The following is a 17,042-nucleotide window of genomic DNA, read 5'->3' as shown; positions in this document are numbered from 1 at the left end:
GTACATGACCTGCAGCTACGGAGACACCTGCACACCTGGAAACAGCTAACTAGCTGGTTCCAACACCATAGCCCCCCCCTCTCTGCGCTGGAAGAAGCCGGTGGCCAGCAGATTACAAAGGAAGAGCAATCCTACTCTCTCTGGGAAGATTCCTCTGTGCTCAGATGTATTACTGTGCTCATTTTCCAACCCATCAATTAAATCCTGCTTTTTTGATATGCATCTTGGGATATTTTATAACCTTGTGACCGTACCAAATTACTAATAATTTACTAATATTTAGTAACAAAAGGCAGTTAGTTCTGTTTCAGACTGTATTGTATATTCTACGTGGAAAGGACGGTCTTCTACTTTTCTGAGGAAAAGAGACTGTCTCATTATTGTTACAGCACAGGTTGTGCACTTCTCTGAGGCTGTTGTAGTCTTGTTTCATGGACAAGGCAAGAAATAGAAATCTCAGCAGTTGCTCCAGAAACAGCATCAAAGGTGTCACACAGGACTACTCCCAAGGTGAAATTCACTCTAGTTCTAAAGACAAAACAATTTTGATGGTATTCTTGAATATTTTGGCATTTTAGGAAAGACTTAGAAGGACTGGGTGCTACATTTATTATCTTATGGAAGAGCAGACCAAGAGACGAGTTAACAATTCCATTGTGGTGGAACAGAACAAAGCAAATATTAACAGAAAGGGCAAGATATTTGCTTTTGTGCACTGAGTTTCGAAAGCACTTGTATAGTGAACCTAGTTTTGTTGATTTGTATCTGGATAATGCAAAACTATATTTGATAGGTTCAAAATTGAACCTACGTCATAGCTTAAAAAAATCATGTCAAGTTGTGCTGATGATGTCAGCTAATTGGTTTTATTAGTTAAAACTGCTGAATGTAATCCTTACAAGGGGAAGAGCTTCCATTCCTTCTCACGAATGAACCTCCCAGACACAGTCCTTTCTTCCAAGTCCATACAGACAGCAACCTGATAGACATAATGCAAGCCTTGGACGTAACTAGACAATGGTATGACTTGAATGTCACTTTCCAATGACTATATTCTCACCGTGTTCTCCTGGTATTAAGACTAAGCTCTTAAGACCCATTTACACTGGGTAGAAGGGCTGCTTTGCATCCTTTGAAGCCACAGAGCTCTCATGACAACAACTCCAGCGGCACAAGAACTGAAAGCCCATAGGGTAGGACTAATAAGTCTCACAGGGCTAGCATACAGGTGTGTCTCCTGCCTCTAGATCTGGAATGGGCCAGAGTGCGATACTGGCACTTTAAGCTTTCCTACCCACAGGTCTGCAAGCTGGGATCATTTCAGAGTCATAGCTCAGATTTCTCTTTCAAAGAGCAATACATTTATATTTCTTTCTGGCTTCTGTGTATCTAATAATGTTTTTATTTTTGTCATGTTCTGAGGATGAGTATGTGTTCCAGCACATACACAAAGGCAGCAGACTTGCTTGTTTTAGGAAAATTACCATTGCTACAGACAGAAGTCTTACGTCTGCTAACTATTTAAAAGAACAGAAGGCTCCCATTCAACTATGTACTGAAAAGATACCATGCATGCACAATTAGGCTGCTCAAACTGCTTCACCAGTGAGTTCAACACAAAGACTGCCTGAAATAAAAGGGCCGTGAGGGTTGCCACCACCTTTCAGAGCTTCTAATGCAGCAACATCCCTCTCTTGTTCAGATATCCACAGGTGACTCTCAAGAAGAATCCAAAATACAGGAAACTTCATATTTTCATTCATGACTGCCCTTAAGAAGGACAATATCATATGCTGAGATGACTAAAAGTCATGAAGATTTGATAACTAACTTATGTATCACTGTCTTGATCCTATATGATTAAGGGCAGTCAACATAATGCTATAATGCATAATGATAGTTAGGTTAATGCTGTACAACTGGTTTTGCTTGGCTTTTCAGATGCTCATTATACTTCCCTTGGATGTACAGCTTGTAACTGAAGTTTCCCTTCAAAAGGTGCTCTTTTTCCCTCCAGACAGATGTTTTGCTGGTATGTATTACTCTTCATCATCATTGTCTTTGCACAACACTAACACTTTGTGAAATAAATGCAAATATGAAAACGAAAATTAAGGAGCACAATGCTAAATAAAAATCATTAAGTAGAGCCTTTTCAGTTTAAATTCACTCTTCTTTTAACCTCACCAAGCATCTTAACACTCAGCTAACGAAAGCTCAAAAATAGTTTTCTAAGTTAGGTAAACAGAGGCACAAAAGCTGAAGAATTCCCTCAAGCCACATAAGGAGGCAATAACAGAAATGAGAGTAATGCCCATAAATACTGACTACTGTGATTCTTAGCTTTAACTATGAAGACTGATGTCCTTGATATTAGTGCAAATATCAAAGAGACAACAACTGTAAGAAGAATTACTCTGTGACAAAGGACTAGTGCTGTCAAAGTAATGATATTAGAGCAGTGTATCAACAGAAGAACAGCCATACCAAAATCTATCTAATCCCCCATCCTATCTTCTGTTATGGCCAATAAGGATGCTTCGGAAGGATTATATATCATATACTGGTATTTCTCCAGAATAGTCTTTCACCTCCTCGCAATCTGTACTTTGGGGACTTTCTGAGCCAAAGTAGTAAATATGTATTTAATATTTTTTTCTCAGAAATTTGTCTAATAGTTTTTTGAATCATAATGTATTTTTTGCATGTTCAATACTAAACCTAAACATTGAGGTCAAGAATTCCACTGCTTACTTTCTTTTGTGTGAAAAAGGATCCCTTCTGTTTGTTTCAAACTGAACACCCACTAGCTTCCTTCAGGTATCTGTTCATATTAGAATAACACCATTTTCATTCTAATCAGTATATAAGTTCCTGGTACTTTAGAACATATTAGCACAAGGGTAGGTGGTATGTCTGTTTGTAGTGAAGAATCTATTTTGGCTTTTACAAAAATTTAATAGTTCAAACAGATTTGGTGGGTGGAGCTGAATGGGCTCAGGACACTGTTTTTTCATAGTTTTAGCCCTGAATTCTTATCCTGAAATTAAAACCTTTTTTATTCTAGGAAATCTCTGTGCATTTACCAGAGCTGAGAGCTGAGAGCCAAACTTAAAGCTTAACACTGAACACCTAAAGCTCTTTTCAGTGGCTTCAGAGTGAATGTCCTATGATAACTTTCTACCTCGGGCTGACTTAGGAGGGAAAAAAAAAAAAAAACACACACAAAAAAATTCAAAGTTCTTTCAAAGCATGAAGTTGTTTACATTCCTCTTCCAGTATTGAAAGCTGTTACAGTGGAGTAATGATTTCAGATCTGAGAATTGAGTCATCTGAAATCAGAAGGGCTTCATAGAACTGGGACCAGAAGGATCCTACATCTTCAGAACAGAGAATAAAACATTGCATTACTTTGCTGTAATACACAATTCATTAACAAAATGCTTTTCTCTCCCCAAGTTATTGCGGGGTCTCTAAGAAAATAGTAACCTCCAATGGTTACTTCTGGTTTCTCCATTAACTTAAGCTACAGAGATCTGTGCTGCAGAGTCGCAATCCTACCAGAAAGATTTCTGGAGACAGTCTATGCAATGGAATTTCCATTTTTATCACTGTGCTTTTTAAAAGCATTCTGGCTAATTAAGTACCTGCAAAGCATGTGTGTAATTGTATAATTAAATATTTTTCCAGTATTCATTTACACAATCAGACAGTGGTTTTTACATAGACTCTCCATCTTAACACAATTGTACGTGGCATTTTAGAAATAAATCACAGTGCATGTCTATATTACAGTTTAAAAGTAGGTCTGCAATTCACATAGGTATATCTGAGCTTGCTCTGAACTATTGAATAAGACTACTGATGATAGTCCCACAGCAACACAGCAGCCACAGCAACACGGGAGTTACTACAGGCAAGCTACCACATATTTAATTCTGGCCTAGGAAGGTTTTGTAACCCAGATTGAACTTTTTTCCTGTGTAACTACACAAAGATTGTCTTCTGAGGGATGTTACAGGGATTAAAACTGAATCAACCCTATGGTACCACAGATAAACAGATCAGGAAATAAATGAAATATCTTCAGGCATTTGGGGAAAATGACAATAGATTCTGTCGCTGTGAACTTAACAATCCCTACAAGCTATCAGTTTGTTTACAAATAAAATATTTAATAAAAAGTAATGTTGGGGGAAAAAGAAGCTGTTTGCTAGAGACAAGTAACAGTTTTAGACTAGGTTTTCCTTTTCAATCTTCACTTTTAACAGTGTGACATTTGCCCCAAAGACAGCACTCTAGTTTGTGTTACTATCTCTGGGAACTACATGCCCCAGAGAGCAGTTGTTTAATGAAAAAGTTTTTATAATATATTCATGGTAGTTAATGTGAACAAATATTATGTCCTAATAAAATATATCCTTATCATTGCCACACAAGTCATTCATCACTCCACTATAAGGGAGTTTCCCAAGAAGTCACTCCAACAACATCAGTAGAAAATAAATACGTACATACATACATACATACATAAGAAGTTTGGGTTTTTTTAAAGCCTTATCACTGAATGTGGTTTATAATGGAACTTGCTGCTAAATTAAAGTCTACTCCCTCAAGGACTCTTATGTCTCTTTCAAAATGTTTTTAAAGCATTTTACTCTTCAGTAGATCACTACAACGCCATGCAAATAAAACTGATTAATAAGAATTCAGTGAGGAGAGAGAGACATTTACCATAAAACCAGGAATGCTTTGAGCTCTGTAGAGATTCCTTTCTGCCACACACAGCTCGGCTGGAAACATTCCACTGGTCCCACAATGCACATGTTTTCAATTACAAACTACAGATTTTATCAGAGTTTAAGTTAATTATTTTATACCTCTGAGATGAAAGCAATTCATGTTTAAAAACAAATGTACATATCTTCCTATTTTAAAGCAAAAATATTTGTACTTCCCAAGAACGGGCTGTGAACCCTTTGGAATGAGTTTTTACTTTTAACATCATTGTGATAGGGTATCTATTCCTCTCTGGTGGCTTACCTCTCTTGAGTTATCAAGCCTCACAGCATAATGAGATCAAAATTACATCTTGTGGCAGTCTATTATGCTCTTGTTATTTACAGGATTTTTAGAAAAAAACAGCCCCTGCACTAGCTTTTGTAAAAATGATTCAGTATGCTTTTTCTACCCACTGCTGTTTTCAATGTCCAAACTGTATCAAAGCAAAACAACCCAAAGGAAATGAAGCAGTTTCTGTCAACATTCCCAATGTGCCATATGAAGTATACATCCAGTATAATACTTGAGATTTATATGTTAATAATATCGGCTTGTATTTAATAAGTAATTCATATATATTGTTTTATAAAATGAAAAGAATCATCAGTTATCACAGATAAATCTCTAAAATATGTTACTAAACTTTATGCCAAAACCAAAATTATAACAGTGTGAAAATGTTGTATTTTCAAAATTCGGTATTGAGACATATAACACCCTGTCCAACAAATCAATATTTTTTGGTCTCTCTTCTCTGAGGGGAGAGTACACACACCATAACATCACACTGTTTAAAACTAGTCAAAAAAATTGTCCAGCATTGTTTTTAAAAGCTGCACAAAGGCCAGAAAAGAAGATGAATAAGAATTAATGAGGACTTCACTTCCATTGCCAAAAGCTTATTTTCTTTAAGGGCATTTGGAAAATAAAATATTCATGTTTTTGAAGTAGAATATACCAGAGGTCTGTAAGATGGGGAAAAAAACAGAGACTGGGGTTCTGTTTTTGTCTCTTGTCATGGAATTGCCACACAGCTGCAGGCAAGTCCACACTGCACACCACCACCTATCAGTTTATCAGTCTTTGAAATAGGAAGGATAATGTTTGCTGATCTGATTTAGTAAAGCACCGTGAGATTTACATTAAAAGAGTGTTATGTATGAGTGTAAAACAGACAGTAAATATCCTAAAGCAAAGGAATGAGTCATCAGCAATAAGATAATTTGTGGCAAACACTCATTACTTTAGCTAATTTGTTGCAGAAAAGAATAAAACCATAACAAATATTATCTGGCCAAAATAGAACTGAACACAAAGGGCATCCTGGAAATAATTTCTGCCCTTCTAGTTTCATGCTTATTGTCATGTAAATTAGGGGAGCTAAAATTACACCAGCTGGGAAAGTAAAAGGTTTCTTTTGTTTCTTGAGTGACCCTCAGAAAAGTCTTCCCCACCTGATTAACTAACATTGTGTTTGTTTTGTGGACAATAAAATGTAAAAAGTTTTCCTTTTCCTGTCAGCAAATGATGAATACATGTGGAACAGATTATTTAATACCACTAGACCACCAGGGAAGAAGATTTAGGTGAGCAGCAGCAGAGCTGTACCATTTATTTTTATTACCATGCATTAAAAATTACGTTTACAGATAATTGTTTTTCTCCCTCCAATAAACCAAGATTAAAAAAAATCAAGGAGAATATTTAATAATACCAGACCACCAGGGAGGAATTTCAAAAGTTGATTTTTTTTCTTGACAAATTAGATTCTCTTTTTCTTTCTTTCTTTTCTTCTAAACTTCCAATTATTTTTAACTGCAATTTGCGGAGAGAAAATTTGAAAATAGAATGACAAAATGAGTTTTCAGCTGGGGGAGTTTCACACAGATTAAGTTGTCCCTTTATAAGGGTAATTAGCTAATCAAATAGTCCCTCAACACCAGCGGTTTTATAACACCTGTGCAGCTGCCCACATGTTATATAATGTTTTGCAGATGTAAGTCCTCAAAGGTCTGGTCACACAGTCCTGTTTCCTAGTATTCTCTGTCATTCTTGCTCCTAGTGAAGTCTGATACTGCTGCTATCTGTTTCTGTGGGAGTGTTACTGGGTATAAAGCTGTTCAATTCACTTCACTTTGCTACCAGGAAAATTGCATTTTATATAAACCTCTATTTGAAATTCCCAATTCTGATTTGAAACCGAAGGGTTGTACGAAAGGTCATTCACTTCTGTGATGTTCCTGATGCTAGGAAACCCCCAAAATACCGGAAACATAAGTAGTCAGTTTGCTTATGTGAGAACACCAGATGATTTATCTATAAAAGGAATTTGGGGCCAAATTCTCAAGTCAATGCTCATTAGCTAAACAAAGCTGATATGGGCTTCAAAGTCAGTAGTGATTTTGCCTAAGTAAAAACAGCAAGCCCGTCAGGATCTGATAAGCATCCGAATGCCTCAGATTTACAAAAAGAAAAAGAAATTAAGCCACTGAATGTTTAGCTGTTTGTCTATTACAGTATGAAAGGAACCAGATGTTGGAAGAGGAGCCTATGCTATTATGTAGTGCTGGTCAGGTTCACACTATTTTCTATTTGAAGAAAACAAACAATTCTGCATGCACAGCAGGGCCATAAAAACATGCACTGACACATGAATGTGCAGTGAACTTTTTCAAATGTGCACTGACTTTTTGAAATATAAATGTTGGCTACTCAGCAACCACCTACAGCTCCTACGGCCACTGCATTTGCTAGTTCACAAAGGGGCTATAGAGGTTTTTTTCTTAACACAACTTTGAAAAGAAATCTATATGCCTGGAAGTCAACATTTGCTACATACATTTTCAGTTCTATCCTGATTGTTTTATCATCATTATACACACCAACCAGCTGTTAGCTTAAATAATGAGAACTACACACTCTCTAGGAAGGGCTTACAAACTTCCCTATGTTGCTCACACATGACCAGAAGACTCAAGCAGCAAAGCAGGAGCAGCCTGCAGTGGCATACTGCTTACCTTCTTCATGTCTAACGAGACAAGAGACCTAGTCTGAACCACTTCTGCTTTCACAGCCAACTGCTCCTGCCATTGCTGCCCAGGAGAGTGTATGGCATGGTGTTTATCACTGCCTGCTCCTCTCAGTACCAGCAGATGTTCCCAGAAGGAGAAGAAAGCCCTGCTCTAATGAGTACAGTTCATTTCTCAATTCTTACACCATTCTTTCCCAGACCTGGTTCTGGTCTTAACCTCCCACACACAGGAAACTCTTCAGACCTTGCCTTCTTCCTCTTTCCCTCCTTTCCCCTTCCAGGACACTCAAAAGGTTGAACAGCAGCTTCTGCTTGGAAGGAAAAAAACGGTCCCCAGAAAGGCTGAAAGGGACAAACAGAACCATATACCTGCCCAGCCACCAACCACAGACTCAACAAAGGTGCATACCCTGAAATCTGTTGAGTATTTCCAATCCCTTTTCCCTAACTAAGTCCTTCAGAGCACTCGTTGCTCTTACATGGCTAAGCTCTCCCCCAAAGCCCACCTTCACAATGTGGAGGTGATTTCCTATGATTTGTCAAATCGAATGCTATGATTTCTCGGACCTCAAATTCTCCAGAGCTCTACTGACTCCCTAAGTCTTACATCCCCAACTACAACCTTCTAAAATTCTCCCTCTGAAGCCCACTGACGAATGCCTGCTTTCAGATCCCCAGCATCTGAACTTCCTTTAGCATCCTTAGCCTCCTCAAATCCCAGCCTTCATGCTGTTCCTCCCCCAGAAGTCTGTACCACAGTAAAATTCAATTTTGTCTACATCGTTGGTACCACTGAGGAGTCAATCCAGAGCTCAATGAAATCACTTGAAACTGTCCCAAAAAGTTTAGAGGTTTTATTTTTTTTATTAGGCCTTTAGCTTTGATTCTAACCTTCCTACACTGGGGAAAAGTCAGTAAATTTGTGTGCTTTTTCTATGCTGTTTTTGAAACCTAGAAGATGAAAGGGAATATGTTGGCAAATTATCTAAATCTAAAAAAGATTAATAATTTTTTATAAGATTCATGTAACTTCACATATTTAATTTGCAGGCACATCAGAATATTAAATCTAAAAATGTGTGCTTTTTCCTAGTTTTTTTTCAGCTGTAGCTAAGAGGGCAAAGCAGTAAAAACACGCATGTTCACAAGCCTTTCAGTATTACTCTGTGTTTGTCAATAAATATGTTCAGTAACTAAGTAATGGAGTTAAGTAACAAACAACAGGAGAGAGAAAATATGTTTCAAATGAGGTTTGAAATGAGAGGGAGAGTCAATGAAGCAGAGGAATGGGAGTTACATATGCATATCAATCGCAGAAAAGGCTTAGTTATGAACATGAACAAGAGGGAAAATATGAATTTCTCTTCCCTCTCTGGATATTATTTGATCACAAGCAGCATTCAAAAATTATTCAAGTTCTCTAACAAACAGCAGCAAAACTCTGATTTTTAAAGCGACACCATAAATGCTTTTGCAAAATCAAGTTCAGCTACTACAGCCACTAGAAGTTAATGTCACCTGCAAAGTTAAAAATTAAAAATCAGCCGAGTCAAAAGGCTGGGCTCCTCCCAAACAACTACAAATCCTAGGGCACAGAGTCATGAGGCTTTCTGGCTCTTCAGGTGTTGTAAGGGTTCAGTTTCAGATTCCTCACAGAGCAGCAGTCTCCTTTTCCTTACTGCTCACAGCAAGTACAAGAAGCAAACAAAATAAATGCAAATCTTTCTGGCCAAAAAACAAGCTAAAACCAGGAGAGGCAAATAGCATACCAGTTGCCCAGAGCAACATCTAGCTGATGAATGAAATAACAATGATGGACAACAAACTCATCCCTATTCCCAAGGTAAATTCTCATTCACTAATTAAGTTAGTAAAATCATCAATATCATTATTACATTTACCTTTCACAGCAGCTGCACTGTCCCTACTGTTATATTTTATTTTGACTACTTCAGTAACCAGTAGTTATTCAGAAGAGTAGGTACAAATATCAAGGGAGAAAAAGCAAGGTGAGACATGGTAAATGGGCTTACAAGATAATTTTATCCAGGAGTTTTACAAAGTGGATAGTGAAAATGTTTACAATGTTGACTCTACTTCCTTTGCGCCTTGTCTTGAAATGCAGTGTCTTTCTTGGCACGGGAATGGTGTTGCCAGTATTTTACTTTAATTTTGTCTGTTGAGTGACTGAACATAAGAATAAGTTCTGGCACTGGAAATAATTTGTTTCTGAATTTTTAATGCTAATGAACATGCATTTATATAATATTCATGATGCCTTGCACTTAGCACTTACAATTCCTTAAGATTCAAAAGCACTTTACAAACAAACATAAAAATGATATGTAAGGCTCACTCACATCATTCTCCTTAGAATATCTTCTTTCTGTGTCACACCACAGAAGACATTTTGAACAAGCCAAAAATAACACGAGTGAAGTATCATTGTTTGAAGTGAATTTGGACATAAGACATCCAGATGAACTCATCTTTCCTTACAGAAAGTGTTGTAGGTGGTCAAAGCCCTGCATTAAATATTCCCCAGAAAAACAACACATACAGAGTCAGAGCACCTCAATATAGACTTGTTCATGAGCACCACAGTTCAATACTAGGGAATAGTACCAGTGACTGTCAACTTGCTTCACACGTTTCCTTCAGTATTATCCCATTTTCCTCCTTTGGCAATATTTGTACCGTGACAGACTTACTTAATGCACAAGCACAAGACCCCATTTCATCATTTTGAACTTAGTTGAATATAGGTAGATGAAGTTCAAGGCAACTTTTAATTGCATGAATAAGCAACATCTCTCTGCCAGTTTTGGACTATATTCCAGCTGAAATTAAAAGTATTTCTTTTCCTGTTAAGGCAAAAAAGTATAGCTTTTATATTCTTTACCTGCTACTGTGTTCCATGCAGTTTGGAAGCATCTATTGGTTTCATCTGTAATTTCTGTAATGCAGTATGTGTAAACGAGTTTGATTTATGCGTGCTGCATGAAGAACTCTAGCCAGTCCAATGATTTGTTTTCACTGACATAGAAAGGAAACCATATTTGGTAAATTCAGCCTCTTTCCCTTGTTTCGCTGTTTTAACTTTATAATTGTCAGCTACAGCTGTGTACCTTGCCAATCACCTTCCTAAAAAATAACAGGCCTCCTACAGACAAAACTTCTATTCTCCTGCTAAATTTGTTTTTAATTATAATATGAGTAAGAAAAAAAAATGCCCCAGCTGTTAACACTGACTCAGAAAGGCCAAAAGGAGATGTAGAGCAGACATTAGGAAATACTTAAAAAAAATTTGTAGTTCATCATGCTTTGGTAACAGATATTTCTGGCTTTGAATGAATTCTGAAATATTCTGAGATGACAGATTAAACAATAGCCTCTGACTATTATTTTCAGATTTTAATGCCTCAAATTCTGCTTCAAAAACACATTGTATTAACTCTGTATTTGCAGGTAAATACTAAGTTATTTGTCATAATAACTTTACAACTTTGTGTTTCACCTTGTCTTGCCTTGATTGCTGAAGGTAATAGGGCCTGCTTTATTATGCCCATAAATTGAGTCAATTGACTTATCCTTATATCCTGTTTCCTGAACTTAATGAGAGATTCTGCATCATTAGGAAAACACATCATCCTACAACAGGATCAAAAGCAAAGGAAGCCTGATAATAAGTCATTTGGATTTCAGAGAATGTTCACAGGCAAACTTTCAGTGTTTTGACCTGAGCTAGGACAAACAACTGGCTTTGTAAGTTTGTTTCCTGATTCCTGTGCTTACTTTGCAGATGGCCCAGAAAACACAAGCAAAACCACGCTTTTTCTGAACGTAAGTTGCATTCAGCTGCGTATAAACTCCACGTGCTTTGTATGAAAAGATAAAAAATTTCAGAAGTCCAAACAATCAAAAGAAATCAAAGCAACAAATTAAAGGAGCTGCTTCCAATAAAGTAATAGATTTTTTTCAACTTTAATGTATTTTCACTAGCAACACAAAATGTCTATTATGTATTACATTATCATCATGATATTTGAATGTAAAGGCTCCCATTTTATAATCGAAATAGGAGGACAAATCTCTTAAATCCCAGCAGATTGAGTTCATTGGGCATCTGGGCATACGTACAGAGCACCGGTACCACACCTGGGTAAAAGGATTCACTGGCACAGAGCAGGTCACAGGAGGATGCAGTCCCCCTGCTTGATTCATCCCTGATGTGTGACAGGGCATGTGCCACTGTTTTGCCCATGTCAGTACCCACAGTACATTCTGCATTCCTAGCACCATTACAGGTTATCTGTGGTTTAAATACAAAACGCTACCATCCTTATCATCTTGCCCCTGCTCGGAAAATATAAGAAAATAAAAACTGAACTACAATTTTGCAACTGGTGCTCAGATGTTCTCAATGCATAGGAGTACAGAAGGTGTTGCTCAAAAGAACTTTCAGTTGTTGATTTTCCACTTGTTGCCATAAAGATGTTTTTATTGACACACAAAGCCAAAACTTAAAATGGGAGTAAGACCTAGAAAGAGAGAAGACTGTGTTCAATAGACAATATTTTCATCAAAGATGAAAAGCAAACAGTGGAAGTATTACAAATAAAGCTGTTTTCATGCCCCTTTTCATCTCATTTCTGTTTTTTCTGAACAGGAAATTTATGAACTTTCTAATGCAGACATTAAAGTAAACCAAATTGCAGTCTTGTCTCTTCAATATGATTTGAATATGCATCTGTAGTCCCTTGAATCCTTGTCCTTGGGAGTTCACACATTACTAACAGGTATTTTTCATTTACTGTTATCTTTAAAGGGTAAGGAGTAATTTCCAGACAAAATCATAGAATCATGGAATCGTTTAAGTTGGAAAAGACCTTTAAGATCATCAAGTCCAACTGTTGACCTAGCACTGCCAAGTCCCCCACTAAACCATGTCCCTAAGCACCGCCTCTACCCGTCTTTTAAATTCCTCCAGGGATGGGGACTCAACCACTTCCCTGGGCAGCCTGTTCCAGTGCCCGACTACCCTTTCAGTGAAGAACTTTTTCCTAATATCCAGTCTAAACCTCCCCTGGCGCAACTTGAGGCCGTTTCCGCTTGTCCTATCACTTGTTACTCCGGAGAAGAGACCGACCCCAAAATCACGTACATTTTACATAATACCTTAATTAAAATGATAAATTATCTATAAATTTAAGGTTTTGACAAACCCACTGAACTAGAGAGCTTGAAGTTAATAATAAATGCCATTTTTTCAAAGTAGTAAGGAGTGACTGCAACATACTGTATGGTACACCATGCCTGACAATCCAGTAATACTTATGCCTGTTAATGATGGATCTTCAACCTTAATTCCGTCTTTGCACTTGCGGATATGTACTAACCATTATTACAACCTATCTTTTCTAGAAAGGTGATTATTTCTTTTAGAAAAGACAATTTCTATTTTGATTGAATTCAGTTATGAAATAAACAATCCCACAGTAGAAGAATATTAAAAATGCTACCTATATTGCCTTGAATTAATCTCAAATCATGAGCAGGAAGGTTTTCCTGCAGTATGGAGTTTTATTGTCAGGTGGAAGTTCTAAGAGAATACTTCTGAGACTCAGTGATCTGTATTTTTACACTGCAAAGCACATACAAAAGAATTTTATAGGCATGTTATCAATATGTGGCAGCAATAGAGAATGTAGAGTTGGATGTGTCATGGAGTGGTGCAGGAGACTCCAATCTGCAGACTAATGACCTCTCTTCAGTATGCATATTATTGACAGAGTAGACCACAATGGTCAATTGTGTCAAGGTCTACCTCGTCTCTTGTTAGTGCACAGATTCTTTACGCTAAAGCTCATAAAACCTCCTGTAGAGTTGTTACAGTCTTTCAATAAAGACTTTCTTTCAGATCAGCTACTGTCCTGTAAAGCTACCATGTTTCGGTGGTCCAGATATATTTAGCATCTATTCAGGTGTTCTATAACACCTCTCAGCTGTGACAATTTCTATTCTCTAAGAATTATGCATTAAAAATATATACCCTGCAAGTATATTTTTGCTGTTGTTCTTTCAGGCACTACATAAGAGAGACAGAAGTTAAAAGACAGTGTAAGTGTTCCCTTGGCCACAAATACCTTCAGTAAACGATTACAGCTGACAGAGATGTTGTTCCTAGTTAAACAAAGATTAGTAAATATATTAATTGTATGCCCAAATGTTGCATAGTCTTGTTATTTGACCAGTTTAATGGTGCTGTGGTTAAGGTTAATGACAATTTTACATCATGTAGCACAGCCGTCACGCAGATGGCTTCATTTCACTATACAGTTTTATAATAGCAAAGAGTATGTCCCCTTCTAGGAATGGCCTCAGACCTTGAGTGAATCCATGCAGATCATTTAGATACAAAAGGTGACTTCTTTTTTTTTCAGTGTTTAGTCTAAAATTAAATAAATACAAATGCCAACAAGCTGGTAAGAGTTAATCTTTCTTTGGAGAGGCTAAGAGCTTCATATGTATTAGCTGCATCAATTAAACATTGAAATTAATACTGAGAAAAATAGCTGTAAAACTCTACTGCAGTAATTTACACACAACAAAATCTGAAAGTTAGGCTCAGACATTTACTCATGGCCCTTATGAAACAGTTGTGCAGAAGCACTCTCTGCTGAACTGCAGAAACAAACTTTTACCTAGAACTCCAAAGACCTTTCTGGGATGTCACACATGCCCCATCGCTCTTATGATTAATTCCACTAACTGGAGGACAGGGGAAACTTAGCTCCAGCCTGTTATTGCTTCCAGGATCCATTAAGAGGATGCAAACCCTGTAATCCTCTGGAAAAATGGAGAGCACTGGCTTTCCCTAGAGGTAGTTAGTGTACCTCCTCTGTGCTTATATATTTGTATGTGGATTGAACACAAGCCAGTTATTTCTGCAATCATCATATCAGGAGCATTCAAGGAAAATAAGTGTGCTCCCTGTTTGTCATGATAGAATACTATGTAAGTCATGCAAGCCAATTTCACCTGCCTTCATGAACCCCACTCTTTGTTTATAAGACAGAAGGAAATTGCATGTGCAAGGAAAAAAGGGATTTAAGTCTACGAATTGTGAATGAGTGGTGTGCAAAAAGTTCATAAATCAGGCCTTTCTTTATCAGAGATGCCAAACACTGTATTATCTTTACACTTGTTTCTTTACTTGGAAATACTTTACAGATGTTTAAAGGGTGTGGAAAGGAAGAAACTCTTTTGCTAAAACACTAACATTGGCAGGCATTCAAATTACTATGTAAACTTACTGTAACCAATACTAAAAGTCTCTTAGCTAATATTATGTAGTATTTTATATAATACCTCCCAAAGGGTTCAGAGGAGAAATTTTGAAGTAGAAAAACTAAATTACAAGTTTGATTTTTGTACTGAACTCTGAAATAATACAGTCTGGGATAATTCCTCCTCAAATAGATCTGTGTTACCAAGTCCATATCCAGCTTTTGTGACATTCTTTTCCATGCACTAACATATTTCTAAGTCCTCCCATATTGCCTGACACTTTCTTCGGCTTTATAAATGGCCATGGACGAGGTTGTGCTGGTGAAGATGTAACTTTTTCAGACTATTATAGTCAGACCTAGAGACAGCTTGAATGTTGGAACTGAGCTCCAATCCATAGGGAGCCAAAACAGAATAACCGGGTAAAGTGTTGACAGTGTCACTAGCCAGACCAGCCGTTACAGTTGAATTAGAGAAAGCTTTTTTCAGGGTTTGTCACTTCACTGCTAGGTATAGTATGTAATAATACTTGCCTGATACCATAAAAATCTCATGATTTATTAATGAATAATAAACCTCATGAATAGTGAATATTTGCATAATGATAAATACTACTAGCTAAGTTAGCAAGAACAACTCAGCTGAGGAGAACTTTCAGTTCTGTTTGATAAACACATAAGATTATTTCTCTTTTTCTAGAAGCAGGAACCATTTCCCTCTCTACTATTTGCAGATAACACCTTCTTCTCTCTTCCTATATTTTATATAGGAAAAGCATATAACTTTCGACTATTTCCTAGAATATAAAGGTTGCTATAAGCATCACAGTTCACAGAGATACTTGGAAAAACTACTACTTGTAGTACTCCTTTCAGAAAAACTAGTCATTATTCACTGTCAGATCCAGAACTTCCAGCAAAGCCAATCTAATTGTTTTGGTTTTGTAAATTACTTCTAGCCATTTGCACAGCTTTGTTTTCACCTTTTTCCAACCTAAATGATGCCAAATAACAGGTCGAGAGTTTCTAGTCACACAGTGCAAAGCTTTCACATTAATTACAAGGTACACAAATGTTGCTTTGGCTTGACTGAGGTTTTTTTCTTAGCCAAAGAGACATATTTAAATCTCTGCAATATACTCTGGATACCTTCCTTTGGCCTGACTGCCTACAGGAAATAGCTTTTAAATACCGAGAGTGCACTACAGTTGTCCAAGCTTCAAAAACAAATATGAGATTTGTAACAGTTTTTATCATCTTCTAACATGTGCCAAAGAGGAACACATTGAATGGCTTGAAGCCTTGGAAAAGGAGAGAGAATGTGAATCAGTGCCTGCATTAGGTCCTGAAGCTATGGGTGAGTATTAGCTTTGAAGAGTGGTCACTTACTGAAGATTTGTATCTTAAATGAACATTCAAAACAACTGTACAAAGGACTTCTCTCTTATTGCCTTAAACTGCATCCTCTTAGCTACACAGAGGTGTATCTTTCTGTGTGAATTTCCTCTGCTCCCTTGAGTACTCCTTCTTCTTATGAAAAGACTCCACATATCTATAGCAGCAGCGTGAACAAAACAGCTTTCCACTCACCGGGAATCAGACAGAAAGGGAGATGGCTCAAGAGGTCACTAGAAGTCCATTCCCAATGCTCTGTTACTATTTCACCTCTCATTAGAGGAGGGGACTAATACTCTGAAATACTGAAGTATTGACAGAAGACTGGTTGCAGACATGTTAATGCTTCAGAGGATAGAATAAAGTCTCACCATCATCATTATCATGAATACTGTAGTAGTATTAAGTATGACCAGCACATCTTTTATCTCCCCTAACTGAAATGATGAAAGAATATTACCTCGTTTTTCAAACTGTTGAGAGCATTTGAGAAAAGCAAGTTACTGCTCTTTAAGATCCTTACCAACTGTGTGAGGTTACCTTTT

At 37.2% G+C, this 17,042-nt stretch overlaps 1 long non-coding RNA gene across 1 annotated transcript; it reads left to right on the top strand.

Annotated features, from left to right (window-relative positions):
* Window positions 1–1,967: 1,967 nt before the first annotated feature.
* On the top strand, window positions 1,968–16,414 carry LOC148052333 (uncharacterized). Its single transcript, XR_015698557.1, has 4 exons — window positions 1,968–2,032; window positions 11,616–11,656; window positions 12,483–12,612; window positions 16,379–16,414. It is a non-coding gene; the product is annotated as an uncharacterized LOC148052333 (long non-coding RNA).
* The last annotated feature ends 628 nt before the right edge of the window (window positions 16,415–17,042 follow it).

This window comes from Nipponia nippon, unplaced genomic scaffold (genome assembly GCF_047370975.1).
Source record: "Nipponia nippon isolate SJK-2023a ecotype South Korea unplaced genomic scaffold, ASM4737097v1 scaffold_5, whole genome shotgun sequence".
NCBI classification, from domain to species: Eukaryota; Metazoa; Chordata; class Aves; order Pelecaniformes; family Threskiornithidae; genus Nipponia; species Nipponia nippon.
The sequence above is the reverse complement of the archived record's forward strand: the minus strand, read 5'-3'. Positions and strand labels throughout refer to the sequence as shown.